Below are 18,641 nucleotides of genomic sequence, written 5' to 3'. Positions count from 1 at the left end.
TAGGTGACATGTCTCCACCTTCCAGGGATGCACCCCCAGAAATCTCCAGGGCATGTCTCTGCAAGTCGGGAAAGTCAGGCAGGTGCTTCTGAGGCTTGAGAGGTCTGGTCCTGTGCAGGAATTCCTGGGGCTTTCCCTCAGGTTCCAAGAGTGCCTGTCCGGGGCGGTTGCAGAGTGTGGGTAGCACAGGCTGTCAATGCTCTCCCACCATAAAGCAAATAGATGTCCACCAGAATAAAGCAGCATTAATTATTGCTGCTTTTTGTTATGACCACTATTTGGGCATTTGTGGTATGACAAAGGGTATAGACATCCATTTGCTTTCAAACAAAGGGCTTCTGAACCATCCAGTGCAGATCAGAATAAGTCAAGGAATTAGGGAATAGGACACTCTTCATTCCTCTAAAAAGACATACAAATGTCATCATTGGCTCTGTGAATCCCTATTATGGAAAAGTATTGTGTGCATGGAATGGAGAAAAGCGTCTTTAACGTGGAGATGTGCATGACTGATGAATATTGAGAGATTTCAGTTTCAAAGAAATGCAGAATATTTGGCAGGTGCATGTCGAAAATTAAATTGATTTAATAAAAATGAAAGACAAGTTTCCTCTTTATCCTCCTTTAAAAATGATCAAGAACAGTTTTATTTTCTTCTAGAAACATGCATTTACAAACACGCATATGCACATATGCACATCTCTTTTGGAACAATTAAAAATCTACTTCCTGAACAGCCCTGTCCAGAATTCATCATAAGCTAACCTGATATAACCTCTCAAATCCATGGAAGTGTAGCAGAATGGCATGGTGGCATCTCTGTAGCCATCTTACCCATCTAGAACAGACTTAACTATAATGCCTAACAGCCGCCAGGGCCATAGAAACATAGAACTAACAAGTAGCCCCTGGGCCACTAAGTCTAGTTCCCTCCTGTAACAGGCACCATGTCATATAATTCCCCTGACTTGACATTTACTCAATTAAAGTTTGTTGAAGATGTTGCCAATTATATCCAACATAGCCTCAGCAACATTAGCCTGCAGATTCCTCTAGTACAGGGGTGGTCAGCCGGTGGCAGAAATAGCACAGGCAGCCTCTTTGTGTTGGACAGCAGATTGGAGGGGGAAGGCAGTACCATGGCAGATAGTGCAGGGAGAAGAAAGCAGAGCAGCAAATCAAGTAAGGGAAGGGGATCAGAGTGACACTTGGGAAGGGCACCGGGGTTAATTTGTGGCATGCCTGCTGAAAAAGTTGGCCCCTACTGCCCTAGTATGTACTATTAAACCATGAGGTGAAACTGGAGAACATTCCCTGAAGTATTCTTACAGGCAGAAAGGCTGTATTTTCATTAGGCCTAGACCTATTAGGCAAGCTGTATGAAGGAAGAAACTGCACCATTTGCTAATATAGTTGGACTTATGTGTGCTTTCACAATTTAATTGTGCTTAGGTTTAATTGATTATCCTGACAGTAAGGAAGGGAGAAGTACATAGGATACTTCAGATTACCATTGTGGTCATACCTCTTGTCCCCAGCATGGTTTTTAATAATGACTAAAAAGTCAGACTATAACATAACATTATACAACTCAACACACATACACATACATGTGCACATACATGCACGCACAGATTCTGTTTTAATTAAATCGGAATGAAACCGTACTGTGAAGGCAGAGTGGGAAAACCTGCAAGATGATCATTTTGTAAACAAAAGAAACAATAGACGTCTTTGTATAAACAATTATTTCACTCAGGAAATCCTAGGAGCATGAAACACAGTTTATAAATTGCTGCTCAGATGCCTTTAAAAAGAAATTTGGGGTAATTTTGATAATTTGGATTTTGCTTAAACCAAGATAACAACTGGGATCTTAAAGAAAACAATAAGGATTTATATTAAGATTAGGCCTGAAAGGCTGGAGGAACACGTAATATGTAAGGAGAGATCATTAGAGACCAGTGTTTCATAACATTCATGTGGGCACAGAAATGAGCAATTGTGTGGGTAAAATATCTATTTGCATGCTGAGAACAGGCATATAAATATGGGAAAATACCATATTTACCTGAATCCAAGATTACATCAGATTTAAGATGACCCCCAATACTTAAATTCTATGCATGGAAAATGTATAAATTTGTTATAATTCTTCATGTATAAATTTGTTATAATTCTTCATGTCTTAAAGGGTCATCTTAAATTTGTCCCCACCACCACCACCACTGTTGCAGCAGAGAAAGCAATGTCACAGAGGCAGGTGGTATGGGAGCAGACAGTGGGAGAGTCAGGTGGCTTGACTTGCTCCCCTTGCTCCCCCAGCATTTGCCTCCCTCCCACCACTTGCCTGCCCTCCAGTGCCTGCACACTCCCACCATTTGCACCTGCCCTGCTACCAGCCCACTCCAGCTGCCACTTACCCTCAGTAATGGCTCTGGCTTTGGCCTAGGGCATGAAACAAAGTAGCCCAACTTCTGCCCAACAAGGCAGCAGCTCTGGCCCCAGCACTGGAACCAGATCAGAACCAAAACCAGAACATTGCTGTTGCCTAGCTGGGCAGGAGCTAGAGCCACCATGTGCTGTGTGCCTTGGGTCAGAGTCGGGCTAGAGCTGCAACTCACAGTAAGCAGCAGCAGGGTGGTAGAGGTGGTAGGAAGCAAGTAGCAGGGGGTAGAGGCAATGGGTCCAACTCTGGGGAACAGCAGCAATGGGTCTAACTCTGACTCCAAGCCCAGGCTGGGGTGGGAGCCAGAGCCACAGCAACTGCCTGTCCTCTACCTTGTACCTGAATCTAAGATGAGGGCCTTTCCCCCCCATGCCAAATGGAGGGGAGGACCTTCATCTTGGACTTGACTAAATATGGTATGTACAAATGCCACACATTTTTAGCACACACAATTGCATACATTTTGTTATTATACAAAAAAAATTGAGAGTTTAGAATAATCCAAGGGAGCTGCATTACTGGGCCTAAATTATTGTCATTTTAAAATATTTTATGTTCTCTAAGCTTGGACTAAGTATATTTCAAATAATTAAAATAAATTTGAATGCATACTGATTGCAGGCACACAGGAAATGTATAGGAACAATTCTGGGACCTAGCTATTTTTGATGCAGCCCTTTGTCCAAGAAAGAAATGAAATAACCATGCTAAACCTACAGTGATAATATAGCAAGAATGTTCATCCCCAGGGACTATATCAACAGAGTTTTAATCAGAAACAATCACAAACCACATCAGAGAGGCAAAACTGAAAATGGTGCTCTGAACACCATGGCCAGTGGGGAAGAGAGAAAAAGCCAAGCACTTACCTGCTCACTCAGAGGCTGCCACAGTTGTGACAGCAGCATTGACTTCTGTTGCCTCAGCACAAGCTCCCTGAATGTGGGTTGCTGTGGTGGTGGTGATGGTGTGGGCTCCCATGTTGGTACCGCTTCTGAATTGGCACGGGGCTTGTTGCTATGTTCCTTCCTCCCCCCCACAAAAAAAAATTATGCTACTGCCATGTCACTCCCCTTTTACACTTCCCACAATTGTGTCTACACAGCAGATTGCTGTAATCAAAATGTATGGATCAGAACTAGCCACAAGTATTAGAGGCTAACAAAATCAGATTGCATACTAAGAAAACAAACTCTGAAAACTATATAAAGGGATCACTTTTTATTTTTTTCAATAAAGGTGTAAAATCAAAATGTGACAGTTAGAAAAAAGTCCAAAAAAAAGAAAAAAAAAGAGAAAAATAAAGAATACAGTTAGAAGTTAATACATTTAAGTAAGTGTGTAAGAAACAGTGACAAGCGTGAACAGATAGGATTGCAAAATGAAAAATGAACCAGAAAATTACAGGGTTGGGCAGCTTATTGTAACAAAGTAAAAGTTTAAGGATGTCCTTTTTGCTACAGACATTTCCAGTCAAACCAAATTCTCCAATGAACAGACAAGTGCGCTGTCAATGTACAATATATCATTGCACTTTCTCCTAGATCCTATTTTGCTTCTTCCTTCTATATACTACAGCAGTTGAGTAGGTTCTAACTGCCTAATACTGGGGCAGGCAATTATTTTGGGCACTTACTGAGTTTTGGCAAGCTGTTGAGGGCTGCATGGGCCTTGACAGGTGCCCTGCCCCCTGGTCACCATCTTCGGACCAGAAGTCCCACCCCCTAACTCCTGACCTTTGCCACCAGAATTCCCTCCCCTTGCCCCCAGAAGTAGTCCTTTCAGCAAGGGGTTTTGCCAGAACCAGAAAAATACCAAATTATATTCTAAAAAGCAAACATCTAAAACATTCACTAATTTGATTTCAAAACATATTTTTGCCCTGGTTTAAATGTGTTTGTGTAGTGTACATAGAGATAATCACACAATAGCTTAAAATTAAGTCTTATTCTTGTATTTTGCAGGGGATATAGGTTTGTGGCGGGCTGTGGGTATGTGGGTATGTGGGGTGAGGGAACATGTGTGTGTGTGTATGTGTGTGTGTGTGTGTGTGTGGATATGTAGGGTTTGGGTGGGTATGGAGTTTGTGGGGGGTTGTTTGGGGGGTGGCTGGGATATGTGAGGGTCTGTGTATGGCAGTGCAAGGTGGGGTGTAGGTGCATGTGTATGGTGGGGTGTGCATATGGGACTCACCCTATGAACACACTCACACACACACACACACACACACACACTCTGCCCCTGCCTGCACGGGTGCACAACCTACTGTACCAGGATGGCCCCCTGCTTCCTGGTCCAGCCATGCAGCCAGGAGCCACATGGTGCTGGAGCAGGGCTGGGGCAGGAATCAGAGAAATGGCTGGAGGTGGGCAAGGCTGAGCTCCGGCCTCCTGCTGCCAGCTCCCCCTGGATCCTACTGCCCCTGGCTCCTGTCCTCTTTGACAGGCAGCCAGAAGCAGATAATTATTTTCTAAATTTTTTAGGGGTGCCGCATGCCAGATAGAATGGCCTGGTGGACCGAATCTGGCCCTCAGCAAGCTGCTGTCCCACCCCTGGCCTAACACAACCATGTGGTGGGACAGCAGCTTGCTAGATGGCACCAGAATATCTGTTGCCAATTTGACTTCTTATAGAATAAGAGCCTTAATTTTTGTTGGAAAATCCTGATAAAAAGCTTGTTTTGTCTATCTATATGTTGTTCTGCCCCAATTATAGTACATGATTTTTGGTGAAAATGATGCCACTTAAATCTCCTGCATTTCTACTCTGTCTGTGTGAACATTTACCAGTGATTCTTCACCAAGGTGCTGTGACACCCTGCGGTGCCTTAAGATCCTTTCAGTGGTGCCATGGGTGCAATATTAGTACTGCTGGCTGTGGAAACATGTTTCACAAATTAAATCGAGGGTTTTCAAATAGGAATCTGTCATATCAAAAACATTCTGCTCTATTGTGGTCTTTTGGAGATTTTTGAAACAGAAGGATTGCTCTATTATTTTTCTGCAATCAAGAACAGTGAAAATGAAGAGCTGGAATTGTCCAAGGGCTGCCTCAGATGTATCCAAGGGGTACTTCAAATCTAAAAAGGCTGAGAACCACTGACCTGTAGTATGGATAATCTTATACTATTATTTTTTATAATTTAGGAACTATACCTCCTTGGTACTAACAGTGATGGCAGGACAGAAAAAAAATAATGGCACAGGGATGCCCATGGTATTAATGTCTCAAAGTGAATAAAGAATGACTTTAATTTGCCTGTATGTCATCAAGACTGTAACAGACAACTGACTGCCCCAGACAAATCCTGCTGCATTTCAAATAGCTGTACAACACTTCACTAATATCATAGGAAGCAGGAACCCCTGGTGGGCAGGATCCTCTGGGAGGCAAGTCAGTAAGGAAAAGGACTTCAGAAGAACTGGTCGTACTTTAAGAAGACTGTATTTAGAATTCAGGAACGAGTTAGCCTGATGTCACAAAAGAATTGGAAATGTAACAAGAGAGCAGTCTGGCTAAACAGCAATCCCTCAGTGAGCTGAAACTCAAAAACGAAGCTTACAGAAAACCGGTAATAGTACTAGGCAAGGTTATGTGAGTACTGCATGGACTTGCAGGAAGAAAAATCAGGAAGGCCAAGGCACAATCTGAGATGCAATTGGCAAGGGCTGTAAAAGGCAGTAAAAAGAGACTTTACAAGCATGTTCGAATCAAGAGGAGAACCCAAGAAAGCGTAGGCCCCTTATTGAATGCAGAAGGCAATCTAGTAACAGATCACGCAGAGAAGGCTGAAGTATTTAATGCCTCTTACTTCAGTCCTCACAAATCAGCTCTCAGATGACAAGTGGAATTGATAGGGTGGCAATGATAGGGAAGGAGGTAAACAACCTAGAGTAGTAGAGTAACAAGTTAGGGATTACATAGAGAAGCTAGATGTTTTCAAATCAGCAGATCCAGATATGACGCACCCTAGGGTACTGAAGAAACTAACTGAGGTAATTTCAGAACCGCTGGCAATCACCTTTGAAAGCTCATAGCTGTTGGGTGAAGTCCCAGATGACTGGAAAAGGGCAAATATTGTGTTCATATTTAAGAAACAGAAAGAGGATCTCAGAAATTACAAGCCAGTCAGTCTGCCCTAAATACCTGGAAAGCTGTGATATACAGCCAAGCCCTCAGATACCACCAAATTTGCACTGAAGAGAACACCCGGGATTGCCACCTCACCAATCTTAAAAAGGCTTTCACCCAACAAGGACACTCGTCCAGAGAAATAGATTGCATGTTTGAAAGCGCCACCCGGATACCACGTGAAGAACTGCTGCAGTACAGAAGAAAAACCCCCACAAATTGCATACCGCTGGTTATGACATATCACGCCTCCCTTGAACCTGTGCAGAAAATCCTCAAACAATTGCAACCCATACTAGAAAGAGACCCTATTCTTAAAAATATCTTCCCAGAGCCATCCATTCTAGCCTTCAACAAGCACCGAACCTCGCCAACCTCATCACCAGAAGCAAACTTCCTCAAGCCCAGAACACACCAAAAGAATCCAGACCGTGCCATGACAAGAAATGCAAAACCTGCCAACACATCTCCACCACCTCCACTATTACTACACCCCACAACAGTGCCATCAGCATTCCTGGATCTTACAGCTGCACCTCCAGAAATGTAATATACCTCATCCAATGCACCATATGCCCTGATGGTAGATATGTAGGAGAGACCAAACAACAACTGCGCACCAGAATGAATGCACACCGGAAATCTATCAGACAGAAATACCCAATTACCTGTGGGTGCACATTTCTCAAAAGAAAACCACTCTCTCTCCAATCTCTCAGTCCTGATCCTCAAAGGAAATTTACAAAACACTTCCTAGAGACGAGCCTATGAATTCCACTTCATCAACCTCCTAGATACTAAAAATCATGGACTAAATATAGACATTGGATTTATGACACATTATAACCTGCCTGACATCTCACTCCCCAGGTATCTCTCCACTTTCATCCCCCTTCTCTCTCTTCCTCCCCCCCCACCCCAGCCTGTCTTTCACCCATTGACTCCTCAATCTACATTTTCACTGACTACCTGTCTTGTATGCATACCAGCCTAGCCGCTGGATTCCTTACTTTTCATTCCATCCAGGAAGAGCACACACCAACGGCTGAAACTTCCTTAGCCTGACGAAGGGTTTTTGAACCTGAAAGCTTGCTTAATAATTATTTTCCAACTATTTGGGTTGGTCTAATAAAAGATATCAGATTCACCCAAGGAACCTTGTCTGGAAAGATTATGGAGCAGGTCCTCAGCACATCTATTTTTAAGCACCAGGAGAACAAGATGATCAGGAACAGCCAGCATGGATTCACCAAGAGCAAGTCATGACCAGGGATCCTGCTTTTCCCTCATTAAAAAAAAATCGCAAATTCTCTGATTAAAACCCCAAAATTGGTGATTAAATTGAAAGGCTGCTATGTATATGGGTATCAGTTGAACACAATGTTTTATTGATATATTTACAGTTTTAAAGCAATTTCAAAAGCTACTAGTACTTCCAATCACTATAATAGAATACATTCTAAATACCTATACATTTTAGCATTTGATTTTGGGTTTTTCATCATGGAAAATCAGAGCTTTTGCTGCCCCCTCACTTACCAGGACGCAGGTCCAGCTGCGGTTGTCCCCCACACTGCTTTGTGGTGCTAAGAGACCTGATATGCCATTTGCCCTCGCTCTCAAGCCACAGCCTGCACCAGCCCTGCCGGTGCCCCTCACTCCCTGCCTACCTCCCACTCACTTCCTCCCAGCAGCAGCTCTCCCCATGCACCAGGATGCCGGTCCAACTGTGGCTGTCCCCCACACTGCTTTGTGGCTCTGAGAAGTGCTGACCCCTGTTGTTCTGCTCCCTGGACCTGTTGGCAGCAATAAGGGCTGGGCTCAAGTTTTGGGAGGTCTCAAATAAATTTAGCTTTGGCTCAAGCCCCCACCCAGAAACCTGGGACAACTAGATTTAAACTGGCTGAACAAACTCCCTTGCAAGCAATGTATCAACAAAAGCCAGGTTTATTATAGAACAAAGAGAAAAGAAACACAAAGTACAGCTTAAAATGCTTTTAAACTCCAAGGCTTAGGTTCTGTAGTCCAAGCCCACCTCAGCTCCCCACTCTCCTCAGCCCTCCGGGGCTACTCACTCATTCTTGGGCCTACTGGGATCTCCACCTCCCCTACAGTCCTGTCCACATTCAACCAGATATAACCTGGCCAACGACAAACTGTTTGCTCTGCTTTCTGGCTGGGCTTATAGACTGCTAGCCCCCCACACAGAAAAATGTAATTGCTTTCTCAGTTACTCTGGGTTGTTAAAATAGAGTTGCAGATACATTTTCAGCTTTCAGACAACGGTGAGCACTGAAAAGTACCCACGTTTGATTATTTAAACTAAAAACCACTGGCTCACATGAAAACACACAAAGATAAAACGACATACTCACTGCTACCACAAAGACTTATCTCACTACACTATTGCGAATCCTGGGATTTTCTCTGATTTTGTAATTTCCAGCACACTTGTTTTTTCTCTTTCATTACTTTAGTCTATATGCTTAACAGAGAATGGAGTTAAATGTATGTAAACAGCTGTAAATAAATACTACTGCTTTCTTAGTGGACTCTTATTCTTATTCTTACAACCACGTAAAGCCAACTAGTTCCAAATGTCCGTTTCCAAAACCTGCTTAACATTTTATGCAATTGTAGCATGTTGGAGGTGGAGATGGAAGGGAGAAGGCAGGCTCCTAGGAGAGCAATGGGAGACTAAAGGGGTTGTGAATGTTTGGAAGGCTTGGGGCAGGCTCCCTGGCTGGGAGGTAGTGGGCTGTGAAGAAATCCCAAGGCAGTCCCACAAGGTAGGGGAACTGGGGCCACAGCTGAAACCACTCTGTACAACCCAGGGAATTATGTGCATAAAAATTCAAAATAATGTGCAGGGAAACTCAAAATTATGTTAAATTATTTACTTTTTTTCAAATTAAACTAAATATAACACTATTTGAACCTTCTTTAGAAATATATGCACATACTTTGTATGGATGGGGGGTGGTGTGGGGTGTGGGGGGGTTTGTGAAGGTGTTGGAGGTGGATGTGGTGTTTGTGGGGGGGGAGAAGGGGTGAGGGGCAGTGTGAGGTTTGTGGGGAGTGTGGGCATGAGAGTGTGGGGTTTGTAGGCAGGTATGAGTATGTGTGGGGGGCGGTAAATGAGAGCTGTGTGCTATCAGCCTGAGTGGGCTCTGCACCTCCATGTGAAGCATCCTGCAGGAGTGCGGGAAGCTGCGCACAGAGGCACGGAGCCTGCCTGACCTGCTCCACAGTGCGTGGTCTGGCAGCTGCATGCTATTGACCTAAGCGAGCTCTGTGCCTCTGTGTGCAGCATCCCACAGGAATACAGGAAGCTGCACACAGAGGCACAGAGCCCACCCAGCCCCCAGCTCGGCCCGTGTGCATGGACCAGGAGTTGCACCCTATTGGCTGAGCAGGCTCTGCACCTCCTTGTGGGGCTTCTTGCACTCCTGCAGGAAGCCACACATGGAGGCATGAAGCCTGTCCAAACCAGCCCGCCATGCCCTGTGGTGTATGGACCAGGAGTTGGGTGCTATCAGTCCAAGCAGGCTCCTAAATCACTGCCCTGAATCAGGAGCCCACTCAGGCCGATAGCATGCAACTCCCAGTCCACATACCACCGGTGTAGATTCATTCCATCCAGGAAAAGTGCATACACCAACTGCAGATGCTTCCTCAGCCTAAAGAAGGGTTTTTTTAAAACCTGAAAGCTTGCCAAGAGTTCTCCAACTATTCAATTGGTCTAATAAAAGATATCACATCTACTCAAAGAACCTTGCCTGACTGTTCCTTAGACCAACACAGCTACAACCAGAAACCCAGTTAACACACACAAATGACACAAGTTTTGCTTTCAACAATTTGAGGTGCACTTTCACAGAAACCCCTGCACCTATCTCCTTCAAACCTGGCAGGCTTCATGCCCTCAGAAGGGTCTACCACCCCTGCTGTTTTCATCCAATTCTGCAAAAAAAATGACAAAGTTATAGGTATTTTAGTGATTCCCCGTTATAGTCTATGGCCAAATCACCGAATGACAGCGAATCAGTGCCGAATCTTTTGAATCCGATTGGCTGAATTGATTCAGGACAGTGATCCAAATCATTGAATTGAATCACTGTCCCCTGAATCATCCAAATCTGAATCCGAATCAAATACCACTGGCCACTTTACACAGGCCTACCGCTTACCTCACAGGCTCCAGGAAGGAAAAGTGAGCTTGAGCCAAGTCTTGGCTGACTGAGAACCTCAGGCCCTGCCCTTTCCCCCTCTCCCTCCTTTTCCAGACAGGGTTGGAGGTTTGTCGCCCCTTCTGCAAGAAACTCTTGCAGACTGAAACTCTGCCAACCTACAATGCTCTTTGCAAAAGTGGGAAATCTGCGGGTATCTCTGCTAAAAGGAAAAATCCTTTTTTTGTCTGCTAAAGGAGGAAAATCAATGGTTTTCTCTGTTTTTCCATGGGAAATGGAAAACCTGGATCCCTGGTCATGACTAACCAACCTGATTTCTTTTTATAATAAGGTAACAGGATCTGTGAATGGTGGGAGAGCAGTGTGTATGATGTACCTTGATTTTAGCAAGGCTTTTGAAGCCACAATATTCTCTCTTTAATAAGGTAAGGACATACAGACTAGATGAAAATACTATAAAGTTGATACATAACTGGTTGGCTCATTGTCCAGGCACAAGTAGTCATCAGTGGCTCAATGTCTAGTTGGAAGGATGAATTGAGTGGTTCTGGATCCTGGGTCCAGTATTATTTAACATCTTCATTAATGATTTGGAGGATAGAATTAAATACAGGTTTAGCAAATTGCAGACAACACCAAGTTACAGAAATTCTGAAGGGCAAGGCTAGGATCCAGAATGACCTAGATAAATTAGAAAAATGGTTCAAAATCAATCAGATGAAATGCAACAAGGACAAGTACTAAGTCCTACACTTGGGATGAAATAATCATATGCATGCATATGGACTAGGGAATGACTTGCTAGGTCTCAGAACAGCAGAAAAGGACCTGGGGTTTACAGTGGACCATAAGCTAGATATAAACCAACAGTGTGCTCTTGTTGCAAAAAAAGACTAACAGCATAATGAGCTGTAGTAACTTGCTGTAGTAACTTGCAATTCAAAGGAAGTGATCCTTTCACTTTATTTGGCACTGGTGAGGACTTACTTGGAGTATTGTGTCCAGTTTTTGGGCCTCACTTTGCAAGGAAGATATTCAGATTAGAAAGAGTCCAGTAAAGGGTGACAAAAATGATTAACAGCCTGGGAAACATGATTTAGGTGGAAATCCTGAAAGAACTAGGATTATTTAGTCTGGAGAAAAAAAGACCAAGGGGGGAATTTGATAATGGCCTTCACATACCTGAAGGATGATTATTAAAAAAAAGAGATAGACTGTACTCTCTGTTTGTAGGCAACAATAGTCTCAAACTGCAATAGAGGAAATTTAGGTTGGAAATTAGGAATAACTAATCCCACTATGAGGGTGGTTAAGCATAGGAACAGACTACCAACTTATTGAGGAAACCACAGCAACTTCAGGCATAGACAAGCCACCTCAGCTTTAGCCAAATGAATAAACTGTATTTATTGCTAGTCAAAGTGCATCATGTATGGCAGAGACTACAATAAATGTTCAGAGTACTTGGACCATGGCCGAACATTTCACTGATAAGCAACGTAATCAGAAAGCAAGCATGGGCGTGGCCAACATAATGGTGGCAAACAAAATACATCCCATAAAGTTTATATGGCTCAAGTATTGTGTTTTAGGTTAAGGGACATCAGTCGTAAGTCTGGGCTATTTCTGAAGGGGAGCAGGTAAATGGGAGATGGCAAAGCAACATACTGAGACAAAGCACAATGCTCATGCTACAAATCAGGTACCAGAAGCTGCTGTCCCTGAGGTTACTGTTCAGAATGAAGATGATTTCTGTTACCTTGGTCAAAATCTGCTTTGCAGTGTAGATGCAGGTTCTCTTCAACACCTTCTACACTCCACAGAAGTAATGGCAGATGCTGGTTCAGCTGCAATATTTGTGCCTAGAGTTCTCAGAAAATACAGAATTATTTGAGTTGCTTGATGAAACGGTCTGAGTGCTTTGTCATCATAAGTGCCTGGGAATCTAAAGCTACCCTAATGACACTTGCGCTAAAACAGAGATTCCTAAATTGCTGTCTATGGAGCTGCTATTGATATTGGTTCTGTTTTTATTACAAGACAACAAAATATGCACTTGATGTTTTGGTAATGTGAACATTTCACTCTAAGCTTCCAGTATAGTTGCCACTGTGATCTCACACACGCATGAATAGGAGAAAAGATGGTTTTCATGATGTCAAATAGAAGGTTTTCCTCTTTCTTTCCATTAAGATGTACCCCTTACATTTGAGAATGACTACTCTGAGATATTTTTAGTGAACTGTCAGGGTTGGTTAGGAAAAAATGCTGTTCACTGCTGCTGTATTCTAAACTGAATGGATGACCGGCCCTACCTTTGTTCCCCTAAGAGTGAATGACTTACAACAGGGATGTCAAACTAGTTTACCCACCAAGGCTTGATCCAAAGTGCAGGGCTTGTTGCAGAATAGATCCTGACCCAGCTTTGGCAGTAGGGAGAGCAGCTGCACGGAGACTGGTGCCAACCATCCACAGGGGGACTAGTGCAGTCTCACTCCCTGCTACTGACACACATCCCCAACAAGGCTCCATACCCAAGATTTCAGCAGGGGTTGGGCTGCCTCTGAATTCCTGGCCACTCTAGAAGGCTCATGGGCCAGAGGACATGGTTCTTCAGGCTAGACCCAGCCTGCAGTCCATGTGTTTGACACCCTTGACCTAAAGCAAAGCAATCTATCAAGGCTAGGAACAGACATTAGACATCAACTGGTTTAAGTGATCAGAAACTGGTTTAGATGTGTAACAGAACGTAAGTTCAGTGCACATAAACCACTTTCAAAATGGCTGAAACTGGTTTAAGATAAACCTGGTAGAATGTAGTATCAGACTTAACTGACTTGGGTCAAACTGGTTTATGCAATGTCTGTCCCAGACCCCTTCCTGGTTTAAGTTAAACCAGAGTCCCCCACAATCCCATATGTTTTGCAGCCCTCAGCTGTGCTGTCTGCTCCAGAGAACAGGGCTGGCCCTGCCCTCTGCTTCTTAGCCAGAGCTCTGGCAAAGACTGCAGGCACAACAGGGTCTGCCTTGCTTCCCCCCACAACCCCACCTTGCTGCTCACTGCTCAAGCAAGGATTCCTCCCTCCCTTCCTCCTATCTCCCACAGCACAGACCCCAGTCCCACAGACCCTAGGCATGCGGTATGCTAGCTAATGCTGATAGGTGTCTGTGTGTGTCTCCAATTTCACTGGGACAGGCAAACAGAACACTGTCCACTTAAGGCTTTTTGGAGCTAATCAACAGGTCAGCTGGTAATGTCCTTCCCTTCCTTCCTTGGAAAAAAGCTGTTTAAGAAGAGCTTGACCTAATGAGAAAGGCTTTTGTTTTTTTGATGGGCTGATAAACACTGTGTTATCATCCCCCTGCTGGCTCCCTTACCTGTTAAGTTTGCAGACAGTGTGAAGAAGCAGGGAGAGGGAGATTGAAAAGCTTAGTATCAACAGATGCATGCACTGCTGTGCAGTAAAGTGTCACTGTCTACATGTTCAGGGCATTTACTGCACAGTAAATTAGGCTAATGTGCAGTTAGCTAGTACCTGTAAATGCTGGTAAATTTGTTTCTGGTCAGCCTAGGCAGCAGGGTGCAAAGGAGATGGCGAGCTCTCTATCCCCAGTTCTGGCACTGCTCAGCTCCTGACTCCCCCCAGGAGCTGGGAGCTGATCAGCACTGGGACTGGGGAGCTCTCTGCCCACCATCCTAGCTCCCAATTTTCAGTGCAGAGATGAAAGTTCCAGAAAGTTCCTTGTGGAGCAGCTCTGTATGGTGCAGAGCTGGGAACTCCCAAGAGTGAGTTGGGGCTGGGAACCCAGCCCCTGCTCACTCTCCAGAGCAGCTCTGCATGGCCTGGAGCTGGGAACTCCAGCCTTTGCTTGATCTCCAGAGTTCCCAGCTCCACACCATGCGGAGCTGCTCTGGAGAGCAAGCAGAGGCTGGGTTCCCAGCCCCAACTCACTCTTGGGAGTTCCCAGCTCTGCACCACACAGAGCTGCTCCACAAGGCAGGCGGAGTCTGGAAACCCAAGCAGGGCAGCTGCTGATGAGCCCTGTGCCCCCTGCTCAGCAGGGGGCTGGCCAGGAACTGTTCTGCAAGCAGTGACGCTGCCAACAAGCCCCCTGATGAGTGGGGGGAATGAGGCTCACCGGCAGCTCCCCACTTGCAGGACAGTTCCTTAGCCAGCCCCCTGCCAAGTGGGAACGGGGCACATAGCAGTAGGCTCACCTACTATTGAGAGGTTGCCAGAGTTGCCCTCTTGCCCCCAGAAATCTTGGTCATGGCACATGTAGGCCTGGGCTGCCCCTGCCTGGCCATGAGAGCAAGCCAAATGGTGCTTTTCTGCATTCCCAGGGAGTCTGCCATAGCAGGCACAGCTCTGTGCCCAGTAATATAGTTAAGGGGTGAGAGGTAAGTGAACAGGGCAGAAGAGATGGCTCTCAGGGATCCCAATCACAGGGGTGATGCCTTCTGAGCCAACACTGCTATTGCAGCAGCAACAGCCTTCACTGTGCAGAGAACAGCAGCAGGTAAGACATTGCTCCCCCTCCCCATCCTGCCCTCCAGTGGTTGGTATATCCCATGTCCCCCCCCTTCCCTGAAGGAGCTCATTACACCTTTGCTTATGACAGTGAATCCCAGTGGCCTTGGGCAATTTACTTTACACCTCAGATTGTAAAAATGACAATAAGGATTATGTCTGTCTATTTCACAGGTGTGATGTAAAGATTAAGTGTTTAAATATCTGCAAATCATTTTAAAGGTAGAAAACTATATAAACGTTAAGGATTCTTCAATTATTCATAACATAAATATCAAACCACTTTGGGTTTTAAAATAATGGACTATATCAACTTGTGTCTTGAAAAATTTGTATGGCCACAAGTATATTGTTAGCCACAATTCCATGCCCTTGGGCACTTTTACTCCATTATATAGTTTATATTATGCTTCCCTTTTAGTAATATGTGAGGCAATGTTCATGATTGGAAACAGGATATCAGCATGATCATGTGATCTGATCCACTATAGCAGCTCCCAACTGTTCAAACTGATATGTGATCATAAGATCTGATCCACTATAGCAACTCCCATCATCTTCCAAGCTATGGCTGAAATAAGGCTGTATAAATAGCAAAATAATTATTCTCACGGGGGACTCCCTCAAGTATTCTGTGCTGTTTTGGGCACTTTCCCTCCTAAACTGGAAACAGTGAAGCCACATCTACCTGGCATTTTGGATGGGCTGTCATGTGCCTATGCCAGATAGCCCATCAATGGTGATACATGGATGTGGCTGTACAGCCTCCAGTCTAGCAGGAAGCCCAAATAAAGCAGGGTGGTGTGTTAGAAGGTGCTTCCACCAGAGATAGTAAGTTTACCCTGTAAATATGACCTAAGTCTCTATCACATCATGATCAGAAGGAAAAAAGACCCAGGAGATCCACACTAGACAATAAAGAAAATATAGCGTGCCAACTGTGCAGCATCATACCTATTTCTGAGACCTCATGAAAACTCTGGACCAGAACTGAGGAGGGCCAGCCATGGTAAGGATAAGACAACACATGGTGTCTGCTCATCATCACTTGCCAGTTCCCCAGATATTTCATTCAGAAATTGATCCTGTTTTACATGTATCACTTCTGAGCTCCTGCACATGCTACAACCTTCAGAGTCAGTGGTAGTGGGGAAAGCTCCACAGAACTGTACTAGCAAAAGGGCTGAGGGGCAACAGGTAAAGTGCAAGAAGGGTAGCAAAATTTCTCTGTAAGGAAGGTCTTGCACTCCCTTGGTCCCCCTAATATGGGTCTGTTGGCTTGGAGTACTATATCCTCCTTTTGTACCATGGTGGGGATGTTGGAGACAAATCCCACTGTCACAAAAGTGAAAAATCAATGAAGCGGGGCACCAAGGTTTCCAGTCTTCAGAGGGCAGAAGTGAGTGATCCTCTGTAATGGAACTTTCTAGGCTTCTCTAGTTTGGAGAGTCAGACTGAGGCTTGGGACAGGAGATTCACTATTCTATCCGATCATGCCCCAATAAAATGAAAATTTTCTAACATGAGTCCCGGAAGTCATATGAAAAGTAAGGTAAGAGCTAGCTGCAATAGCCAACAACAACAGTCATCTACATCAACTTTCACAGTCTGGAATGTGCCAAGAGGTCTTGTTAGAGGCCACATTATCCCTGTAACCCTTCCCAGAAGAAAAATTTGTTAACTTCAATTAGCAGGGTGAGAAGCCAAAGGGGAAAAAATCTAGACAGAAAGTAAAGTAATAATTGATTAGCAGTTTGGGATTACAAGGTTTAAGAAGAAAATATATCCTTCTGCACTTTCCTCCAGGCAGCCAAGCACTACATTATATAATAGTGCCAACAGAAGGGATTTAGTGTGATTCACAGATTCATAGATTGTAAGGCTAGAAGGGACCTTGGGTCCAGCCCCCTGCACCAAGCAGGAAAGATAACTGGGGGTCAGGTGACCCCAGCAAGGTGACTGTCTAGTCTCCTCTTGAAGATTTCTAAGGTAGGTGATTGCACTGCCTCTGGAGGGAGCTTATTCCACAGTCTGGACACCCTGACTGTGAAGAGGTTTTTCCTAATGTTGAGCCTGAATCAATCTTCCAGGGGTTCATGGCCATTACTTCTGGTTTTCCCCTTGGGTGCCTTGGGAACAGTTGCTCACTGAGCCCTTGATATACTCCCCTACTAAGGGGAGTAAGCTTACCAGGTCCCCTCTCAGCCTTCTTTTCCTCAGGCTGAAGAGTCCCAGATCTCTCAGCCTTTCCTCATATGGCTTGTCTTTTAAGATTGATCATATGGGTGGTTCTTCTTTTGGATTCTCTCAAGCTTGTCCATGTCCTTGTTAAAGATGCTGGAACTGGACGCAGTACTCCAGCTATGGTCTCACCAGTGCTGAGTAGAGCAGAACAATCACCTCCTTGACTTCGCTGGAGATGCATTGATTGATGCATACCAGAGTATTATTTGCCCTACTAGCTACAGCACTGCACTGCTGGCTCATATTCATACTGTGGTCTATTATTACCCCCAGGTCCCTTTAATTCATGGTTCTAGTCAGTTTGGTGTCGCCAAGCCTGTAGGTGTGTTGGGGGTTACTCATCCCGAGGTGGAGCACTTTACATTTCTCAATGTTGAACTTCATCAGGTTCTGATCCACCCAACTTACCAGCCTGTCTAGGTCCACCTATAACTGTAGCCTACCTTCAAGTGTGACCCCATAACTGTAGCCTACCTTCAAGACACTTCCCCATAACTTGGTGTCCTCCATGAGCTTTGCCAGTGAGCTCTTCAAACCCACATCCAAATCATTAATATAGATGTTGAAAAGTACTGGACTGAGCACCAACCCCTGTGGGACACCACAGCCCACTTCTTGCCAGCATAATACAGATCCATTCACTTTGACTGTCTGGGTCCTATCCTGCAGCCAGTTTCTTACCCACCTGACTGTCTCAGAGTTAAGCCCACAATCCTCCAATTTTCTTGCAAGGACATTGTGGGATACTAGATCAAAGACCTTTTGGAAGTCAAGGTATACAATGTCAACCTGTTCTCTTGTGTTCAGGTGGCGAGTTACCTGGTCATAGAAGGAGATGAGGTTGGTAAGCCAAGACCTGCCCATAATGAAGCCATGCTGGCTGTCATTCAGAATCTTACCTTCTGCAAGCTTATCACAGATAGACTCCTTGATGAACTTTTCTAGGATTTTCCCTAGGATGGAAGTTAGGCTGATTGGCCTATAGTTACTCGGGTCCTCCCTCCTGCCCTTCTTGTGGAAGGGCACAACATTGGCCCTTTTCCAGGCCTCAAGGACTTCTCCAGAGTTGTGGAAGAGTTTTGCCAGGGTTTCCAC

Source organism: Alligator mississippiensis, chromosome 2 (genome assembly GCF_030867095.1).
Source record: "Alligator mississippiensis isolate rAllMis1 chromosome 2, rAllMis1, whole genome shotgun sequence".
NCBI lineage: Eukaryota > Metazoa > Chordata > Crocodylia > Alligatoridae > Alligator > Alligator mississippiensis.
Note: the sequence above shows the minus strand (reverse complement) of the source record.